The 10,136-nt window shown below is 37.0% G+C and overlaps 2 long non-coding RNA genes across 2 annotated transcripts in view; both read left to right on the top strand.

Annotated features, from left to right (window-relative positions):
- The window catches only part of LOC310731145, a 10,386-nt gene extending 6,788 nt beyond the window's left edge, over positions 1–3,598 (top strand). Inside the window, exons 3-4 of the long non-coding RNA XR_014535073.1 lie at positions 586–686; positions 3,474–3,598. This is a non-coding gene — a long non-coding RNA (uncharacterized lncRNA). The remainder of the gene's footprint in view (positions 1–585; positions 687–3,473) is intronic.
- Positions 3,599–4,066: 468 nt separating this feature from the next.
- LOC310731011 lies at positions 4,067–5,257 on the top strand. The gene is made up of 4 exons (XR_014535047.1): positions 4,067–4,311; positions 4,542–4,711; positions 4,895–5,012; positions 5,228–5,257. It is a non-coding gene; the product is annotated as an uncharacterized lncRNA (long non-coding RNA).
- Positions 5,258–10,136: the final 4,879 nt, after the last annotated feature.

The raw sequence follows: 10,136 nt of genomic DNA, 5'->3' as shown, positions 1-10,136 counted from the left end.
TATAATAGCTGCTAATTATGCTATACAGATGCTATTCAGATCCAAACAGTACGAAGCACAAACCTTGCATGACAGGACATTCCCAAAAACTGAAAAGAGGTCAAAAAGGGTCATGCTGTCAATCGTCGTCATGTCCAAGTTTCTGATGAACAAATTCCCGACGGCGCTCTTCCTCAAGGTGGAATCCCTCTGAGACCACATGACTCTCAAGGGCCACCCCATAAGGAGCTTACAATTAAGAGTTGCCAATGCTCGCTCAGCTGAGGGAACAAAATTAATTCCAGGTCATTCATTTAAGGAAAAAAGACTGTGTAAAGACATATTCAGAATTATTGGCTCCCTTGGTACAGATGGGTAACTAAAAACTCACTTAAAATGTATTTAAGACACAAATTCTCACCATATCCATGTAAGAAAGCAGTAAATAATACAGAAATGACTCCTGGAGTATTAAGTAGGCTATAAACTGGTATAAAATGCAGAAGTAGTGTTTGGGTTCGGGTGTGATTTGAATTACCATCGGCTTGTTTGTAAAAGTTGACGAATGCATGTTTAAGTGAAACGCCGTTATTCCATTTCCTGCAGACCCGGACAGAGTGAACATGGCCTGCAGAGCTGAACTCCTCCACCAGCATGGACTCTGTCACTTCTGGGTGCAGATCACCTACATACAGTGCTGAAAGACTGTAATTCATTTTACCTAAAAATATAAAAATCAAACACTCAGTGGTGAAGAAAATCAAAAACACTAAACTTACAGTCTTAAACAGACAAATATCAGTATAAGTGCAATACAATCACTTTTCTACTCTGAAATGTGGAAGGATAATAAACATAAGGCCTAAAGGGTCTACTATATTCTACTATCACTAATTACACTACTTACCAGCTACCTAATGTTCAATAGTAAAAAAAAAAAAAAAAAAGGTTAATAAAGCGGACTGTACGACCCCTGGAACAGTGAGTTTCCAAACTTTATGGGTTTTATTCTCTTTGAAACAGAGTTTATCATTTATCATTGTTGTTATTATTATTGTGAAACAAATCACCCATAATAGCCCCAAACAGGTGGAAAGGTGATTATCGGTACAGGAGTGAAGAGGAGAAAAGTAATCTGTTCCTAATTTTTTTGTCTAATCCTTCCTGATATTAGCATAAAGATAATGGGCTTGCAGGAGAGAATGGATAAATTTGACTGAATAAATTAAGTATGAAAGACTGATAATATGTCCAGAAATGTGAGCGGAAATGGACATTTAGACTAATGGTGTAGGACACAATTTTTAGCCTCATGCTAGCTGGGTTTGCTAGTGCTGCTTCTGTGTTAGCTAGTTTGTTAGAAATATCAAATATTCAACTAAAAGTTACCCAAAAGACAAATAAAAGTCTAATTTTATTTATTAAGATACATATAACCATTAGCTCGCTAAGAGTGAAATATTTAGACAAAGGATGAAAACTATCAAAGCTAAAATTATCTAGCCGGCTAGTTACCCATGCTAATGTCGCTAAATAATTACTTTTTATTTTTCGAGTCTTATACTATAGATAGATAGTCTACTATATTCCACTACTACTATTTAGACTACTTACCAGGCACCTGTATAAAGAAATGTTTAATAAAAGAGAAGTTTATAAATTTTGTTAGTCGCTGCTAATTGCTGCTGCTGCTGCTCCTTGCTGCTGTTTGTTTGTTTGGTGGTTGTCAAGGTGATACCTAGATATTTATGATGACGTCATAGGATCGATTCTGTACCCGTCGCTGCTAATTGCTGCTGCTGCTCCTTGCTGCTGTTTGTTTGTTTGGTGGTTGTCAAGGTGATACCTAGATATTTTATGATGACGTCATAGGATCGATTCTGTACGCATCACTCTGGTCACCTGACCAGCTGGACACGAGTCCTGTGTGTACACAAAACATGTTAATGAATCCCATTCAAAATGCTTTCAGTGATTAGACATTCTGTTAATATGAAGTGCTTCCACAGCTTGCATGTTAATTGGCTGTATGGAGCATTTATTTATTAGTTATTTATTCAGTTAGCATCTGTTAACCTGTTATTTTAACAAAACCAGAGTTTCTCCTGCTAACCAAGTTCAAGAAAATGCTAGAAGGAATTCACTCGCATGTCGTGTTTGTTGGACTTCAGAATGTAAATCTTTATCGCACTGGGGTGCTTTAGTACCTAAAGGTCTACGTTTGAACATATTTATTATTTTATTATTATTATATTAATTTTCCCCTTATGCTATATCCTAATTCCTTTTATGGTTTGTGCATATAGAATGTGTGTGGTTTTGTAAACATAAAATATTATATTCAATAAGCATATAAAACAATGCGTTAATAATAGGTTAGATTATTACATAAAATATTAATCACTATAAAGTAAATGGAAACATACACAGCAATATTGTTAACTATTTTTACAATGCGCACTATTAGGAATTTTTTTTTTTTTTTTGCTTAATTCTGTACAAATATTATTAATCCTGTTTTGTTGTCTAGTTACATGTAATGATCTGTTATAAAGCAAGATTTTTTTCTTAATAATAACCTTGAGTACAGTTACAAATTATTTGTACTTCGTTAATTCCCACATCTGGGTGAGAACCTACTTGGAAACAAGATAAACTTGATCTAACCTCAAATCAGTCTCTAAACTGTAGGTTCACAAACTCTGGCATGTGTATAAACATAAGATCCTTGGATTTGAGTTTACAGCCAGACTTTTTTCTACTTTTTTCAGTGACTGATTAATAAAAGGAGTAATGCTTCTAATGCTACTGCATTATCTAAGCACTACTGCATTTTCTATACTGTGTAATTGTCTGTGTCATGCGATTCGAAAAACAGATTCTGGCACTTAAAGGTGTCCATATTTTTTATATTTATGCCTTCTATAACACTTCAAGCACATTATTACGGCATGATACAGTTTTGTCACATAAACATGTGATGGGATTAGTGTGATCTTGTCATGGCCAATTATTATCAATAGCAACAAATCCAATAACAAAGTTAAAATAACAAGTATAAAAATATACTAAGTTCAGGTTTCAGGATGGTGGTGCCAAAGAATAAGACTTTATTCAGCAAAAATAAAGGCCGGCAGTTCTATAAAAGTTCCCAATAACACAGTCCACACACAGTTTTGATTAACTCTCTTCAGCCAAATGTGTAACACCAACATTCCTCATTATTTTCTAAAAAGCAGCATGCAATTCTTGTATGGCTACTACATGACCCTCTGTCCCGTCCTGACAAATCACCCTTCAAGAATAAGATATGTTATTCTCATTACTGCTTCATTACTGCTGTTTATAATCACACATTAAGCACTTCCTTATATATACTGACTTCATGTGTACCACAAAAATATATTTCATGCATGACAAACACCCAATAATGAAAAAGGTTAAAAGGTTAATAATGCACAAATATCTGAGCACATTTTATAATGATTTTACAGACAGAAACACTGCTAAAATCTGGAAATCCAAGTACAAAGTCAGAAGCTTCGAGAAAAACATCTGTTTAATGGAGGTACTTTCTTTTTTTTTTTTCATTTCAAATGCAGAAGAAATTGAACTTTTAGTGAGAACTGTGACTAAATGAAAATATCTAACAGGAGATAATCTTAACAGGAGAATAAAGCTAATACTGTAATCTCTCTGAGTTTCTGTATACTTTGATGTATATGGTATTTGCATTGACTCTGTCATTTATTGTTTATTGTTATTACATGAAAAGGTGTTTCTCCACCCAGACTTTGAACTAACAGAAGGCTGACAAAGTTATTTAAATGTGACATGTAAACTATTTTCTAGAGAAGATACAATTGAATCTTAGCATGTGCTAAAGCTAGTATGTACATTCCCCTCCAAAAGTATTAGAACATTTTGTATGTAATGAAAAAAGAGGCGACAATGCAAAGTTCTTCCAGCATTCAAATGGACCTAAATGTGTAAGAGTCACATATTTGTTGTTTAATTTATTGTATATATTTATATCAGGCCTTCAAAATGAAGCAAAGCTTTTGTCTCATCTGACAAACATCAGCATTCTGTCCAGTTCCCTTTTCTGTTAAGAAGTTCAGCTCCTCCCAGGCATGCCATTCGTGTTCCATCAGTCCTGCTCTCCAAGCAGGAGAGCTCTGAATGGAGGCACAAATATCAAGTATCTCAGTACATAAAACCATTACCGTCTCTGGCCGAGCTTTCACCAAGACAAAAACCCGACGGCAAAGAGAACTTCCTGTTCTGAGAGATGAAGAGAAAGCAGTCATTTCTGAGTTTTGTGTAAATGAGGTCAGTTCCTATCTTATGTTTTATTTATTGTGCATGCAATTCAAAAGACTTTATCTGTGGATTTAAGTAAAAAAAAAAATTCAAAGTCAATACATAATGTATTGATCCTAATGTTCTTATGATTTGTCATGTAAAATGTTTACTACCTAATATTTGTTTTAAATACATGATTTGAATACAGGTTTGATTTAGTTGGATGTTGGATGAACATTTTCTTCTGTCTCATTTAGTCCTTAGCAAAAAGACATTTCTCTCAGTGATTTGGACAAGTTCAAGGCAGAGAGAGAGTTTATGGCACATGATCTCCTGCTGTTTCTCTGTAGGGTTTATGTAAGCTTGTGTTAACAGAGAGGAGGCTCTCACAAAGCACATGCCCTCTCCTACAGACTCCTTAGAGGAGGTGAGATTAGATTGACATTTCATTACTTATCTACTAAAAATGGTCTGGACAATGATACAGAGAAGACAGTTGTGTATTGTTGTTGGTGATGTATTTTTTCTATACAGTGTATTTTCAGTTTGTTGTAATGTTTTGTTTACTTTGCATTCTTTCCTGATGCCCCCAAAATGGTAATGGTGACAGCATGCCAAGTGTTTTGTCCCATGACAGCTCTTTATTCCAAACCATTCACATAGTCAGCAAACTGAAAGCAAGCGGAAACATATTAGACTTGCTCAGCAAGTATTTGCACTGGGATGAGGTAAGAAGCTGATTTTTAGTGTTCCTCTCAGTTTCATTGTTTATTACTTGTAGGCCAGAAGAGTCATCGAACATCTTTTTTAAACTAAACCTTTCATGTATTTTTACTTCTACTTTAGATTGCCAAGTGTCAGTGTAATCTAGTGGGAAAAATTATTATTATAACTGTTATAAATTATGAACTGGTTATTAAAGAAAAGATGTTTTTTTTGCCAGGAGCCCCCAGATAACATCTACAATACCATTGATCCTGGACACTTGGGTGTTGCAAACAAGATCTGAGCAAACACCATTTCAGACGTCTTTAGCAAGTCCTAATTTGATGGATTTTGTTTGCAGATTTACCTTAAGAGGTGCATGGTCTATGCCACTTATGATCTGGCACCCAGCAACCCCAAAGAAACTCTAAAGACTTTAGAATCATGGTGACAACAAATCAGACAGCCCGTTACCCCAGCCGTCATCAAATACTTCAAACAAATCTGCTTCGTCTGTTGCCACAACAACTAAAATAATTTATCACTTTTTACATAAATTTTATGGATTAATTTTGTAGAAATTTATTTCTAAAACTATGTGGTAAAAGTTTGTATGCTATAGACTTCCTAATGGAAGACCTCAGTCAGTTTGGATCAGGAACAGCAGATCTGTATTTCATTAACCAGCTGTTCACACTGTAAATCATGACTGTGCTGCAATGCACAGCTTCAATCATCAAGCTTGCCAGTGACATGACTGTGGTGGGTCTCATCAGTAAGAACGATGAGGCAATTTTCAGACAGGAACTGCAGTTGATAATGGACTGGTGCTAACTCAACAATCTTGGTGTGTAACTGTTGAGAACATCACCTGGTCTCACAAATCCACCAGAATTGTGAATGATCAAACACACCCTTCATACACACTTTAATACCATCTGGCAAATGGTAGCAAAGCATTCGGGTGCTCACGACCAGACTGGGTAACAATTTCTACCCCCAACATTTCTTAGTACACAGAGACTGGCCTGATACACACACACACACACACACACACACACACACACACACACACACTGGACACCATCTTGGCAACTTTGAACATTTTGTTTTGAAACTGCTGCTAAAGATATTTGCACTTTATTCCACATGTATCATTCTGTGGAATGTTATTAGTTTTGTGTTGTTTTGTGTAATTATTTCTTGTTTTTTTTTTAGGAATATTGTTTTATTTTACTGTGTACTGTGTCGACTGTATATGGTTGTAATAACAATAAAGCCACTCTTGACTTCAGTTGCTATTTTGTTTATTCTGGTACATTTTGCCCTAAATGTATCAAATATGGAACAAATAATGTTGCATGATTGTTAGAATTAAGATGGGCCTCACACTAGTTCTTAAAACACACATTCCAATGTTGTCTGTTCAGTGTATATAGGATAAGTATGTAAGGTATACAGAATGTCTTTGTCTGGGCTCACACATCTCTGGTTAATATGTCTTTGTAACCAATTAGGAACAGTTTTAGCTCAGGTTTTGTCCAGTGTGTACAGTGTATATACCGTAATTTGTCTACACTGAAACTAATGAACTTTCCACAGGATTTAACAAAAGACACGTTACACACACTGTAACGCTTCCTTTAGGAGCATATCGGTATTTTGGGAATAGCCTGGCACTGCATTTTTCCGGTATTACTGCATGTGTGCATGACGAGGAATATGTCCTTATTATTTTCTGATGCTCATTTCTAAGTTTCTTTGACTAACTGTAACGCTGTTGCCAAGAAAAATAAAAAAGCACAAGTTTTGGAAACCTGTCTGTGCTTATATGATTTCTGTTGTAACTGGAGTTAGCGTGCTATCCAATGACCCAGACGCAACGCGTTACAATGGCTTGTATCTAAACAGTAGCCTACCAAGAAAGTCATTGTTCACTGTCTTCCTTCTTCCTTTCACAACAATTTCTCATGGGAGTTTATCTTTTGGCATCGTCGTGCGTTTAAAAAAAAAACGTTTTTTCTCCCGATGCCGTGCAGCTCAGAACACAGGTGAGGTGCGTTTTTTCGTTTCCGTTCCGAAATTTCATTGGTCTAATGTTATGGGGTTCAGTTTTTTGGCTTGAAGTTTGTGAAACCGGGAAAAACCCAGGAAAAATCCATAAATAAGCCGCTTCGTTGTTTAAGCCGCGGGGTTCAAAACGTGGGAAAAAAGTAACGGCTTATAGTCCAAAAAATACAGTACTGTTCTGTTAAAATAATAATAAAATTTAATAAAATTAAAGAACATATGCACCATTCTGTGTGCATTGTGATTCTTCTCTGATCAGAAAAGACATCGTAGACTGATGGGAAACCTCTCCAAAAATATATTTTTTGTTCACTGGATGCTGTTTTCTTTGAAAATATTTAGCTTCATATTTTCTTGTTCCTGGTATCAGTGCTTACATGCTGAGGTTAAATTTTCTTTTGCAGGTGCACAACTCTGGTGTTCTGCCTTCCCCAGTTCCCTCAAAAACCTTCAAGGGCGCCATAAATGGAGATTAAGGGCATTCCTCTCCTCCATGTCCATCTTAAACGTCACTTTTCCCCCGCTTCCAAATTATACCAATTTAAGTTTAATAGCCTCCAGCTGAGCAACACGTTCCAATAGTCGCTCTCGTTCTCTTGTCCAGCTTTCTTTCTCCTGCCCCACAGTCTTCTCCAGGTCTTCATACTGTTTTAGGGAATGCTGGAGCCTGGTGATCTCCTGGACGTATACGGTCCTCCTTACCTTCAGCTCTTCCACGTCGATCACCATATTGTCTTTCACTCTCTTAAATTCATGCATTTGTTCTGTTGCATTCTGCACCCGGTTAAACAAAGTCTTCAGTTTAGAATTATTTTGATGTTTTCTCATGGTCCTCCTTCTCTCCAAACTGATGAAAAGCTGTTCGCTCTCCTCTCCGGCTCCATCCGCCCCTGTACATTCGCCTGACAGCCGGTACATATGACTGTGACGTGCCTTTAAAAAACGAGCGCGATTTCAACCATCGCGCGCTCGCGCTTTTACTCTGCGCATGCGTAGTGCACATCTGTGCAGAGTAAAGGCGCGAGCGCGCGATGGTTGAAATCGCGCTCGGTTTTATAGACACGTCACAGTATGTCATATGTACTGGCTGTCCGGCGAATGTTCAGGGTCGGATAGAGTCGGAGAGCGAGTCGCGCGATGTGAATGACTGGGACACTGCAGGAGGGTTTCGGGAGAAAACAGTGACAGGACTGTGGTCGCACTGAGCCGAAACAACTCTAATCCTAAAACCGAGGTAGTTTAGCTGTTTAGCTTTACATGCTAATCTGAACTTTCAACGTGTTTGGGCAGGTTAGGACTAAATCTCAAGTTTTTCCACACGCATTCTCTTCTTCTGGAAGGGATGTCCTTATTTTTGTTTTTTATCCACATTATTGTGTGGCCCAATGCCTTGAATTATTTTGCAGCATAAAAAAACGATATTGCCTTCACATAAGTAGTCTGCGTTATTTCATTTTAATTTGTTTTCATTCAACGAGCAAACAATTTGTTAACATTGTTTTTATTAAAGATGTTAATATATTATTATTAATATTATTTTTATTATTATTATTATTCATGTATTGCAGCCTTGTTAAAATGAAACCCTACAATAATGGTTACTATTATTGACGAAGTGAAAAATTTCATTAATTGCCACCTGGCACCCATCTGTGCAGACATCTGCCGTGGTAATGCAAGGTTGCTGTTAACTAACATTACCACGGCAGATGTCTGCACAGATCACACAGCATTATTAGGGACTCCGCACATCCTGGAAACAAACTGTTTAACCTCTTTTCTTAAGGAAAGAGATATAGAAACATTCACGCTAGAACCAGCAGGATCAGGGCCAACTTTTACCTTAATAAACTGTCAGTAATCTCCATGCAGATCTGCTCTACACTGCACATTCTGTATCATCTTTTGATAATTATAACTGTATAGAATTGTAACTTCATAGCATATTCTACATCATCATCTACATATCTATAAAATTGTTACAGATGGTCCCCGAGTTATGATGGTTCGTCTTACGATTGTTCAATCTTACGATCACGATAGCGATCCGACAAAATACAATCACAATCTGTATCTCTGAGTAATTGTGTAAACAATCTGTAAATATTTATTCCCTTTCCTCAAGAATTCCTCAAGTCAAGAAGCATTTATTTTTTATTAAAATCATATGTAGCTGATGCAGTACACAGTGAATTGAGACAGCATTTCTCCAGACCCTGGTGCTACATAAAACATAGAGCTACATCACACCACACAACATACAGAACACAGAGCTAAGGGATAAAATAAGTCCTAGCCATATAAAATGCATTGTGTGCAACCTAATGCTAGCAGTGCAGACAAAAGACAGCGTAGGAAAGATAAACTAAACACAAAATAGTGCTGCCAGTAAACTACTCTGTGTTATACAGTACAATGTGCAAAAAGAGAACTGTGAACAAGAGTGTAAATATAAACATAAAATTTTGTGCACAACAGCAACAATCCTGATGTGCTTTAGGATGGCTGAATAGTTCTTTTTGTCCTTCATACATTTAGATGGGCTTTCAGAAATGTTGCACTCTCTGTGAAAACTTGCGACGTCTGTGGCATTGTGCTGTGTAATAAAACTGCACATTTTAGAGTGGACTTTTATTGTGGCCAGCCTAAGGCACACCTGTGCAATAATCATGCTGTCTAATCAGCATTTTGATATGCCACACCTGTGAGGTGGATGGATTATCTCGGCAAAGGAGAAGTGCTCACTAATACAGATTTACACAGATTTACACAGAGTGTAAATGGTCGGCTTCCAACTAACGAAAGAGTGGGCGCCCTTTTTCTTGACAGGAAAATGGATACAGTCCGGCTCAACTTCTTATGGGCAGGAGGCTCCGGACAACTGTGCCCACACTGCCATTGTTGCTAAACCTGGTACTTCCTGATACCACAGTTTATTTTTTGTTCAAAAGAAAAGTAAAGATGGGATGCAGATGCACAGCGTATAAATAGGAGTAACAGAGCTAGAAAACTCAGCATATTGCAGTCTGGGTATTTGATGGTAAGGATTCGGGAACAACTCGTGGTAAACAAGTCAA

The sequence above is a fragment of the Silurus aristotelis genome (assembly GCF_946808225.1).
Source record: "Silurus aristotelis genome assembly, chromosome: 9".
Taxonomy (NCBI): domain Eukaryota; kingdom Metazoa; phylum Chordata; class Actinopteri; order Siluriformes; family Siluridae; genus Silurus; species Silurus aristotelis.
This window is presented reverse-complemented; position numbering and strand designations above follow the sequence as displayed.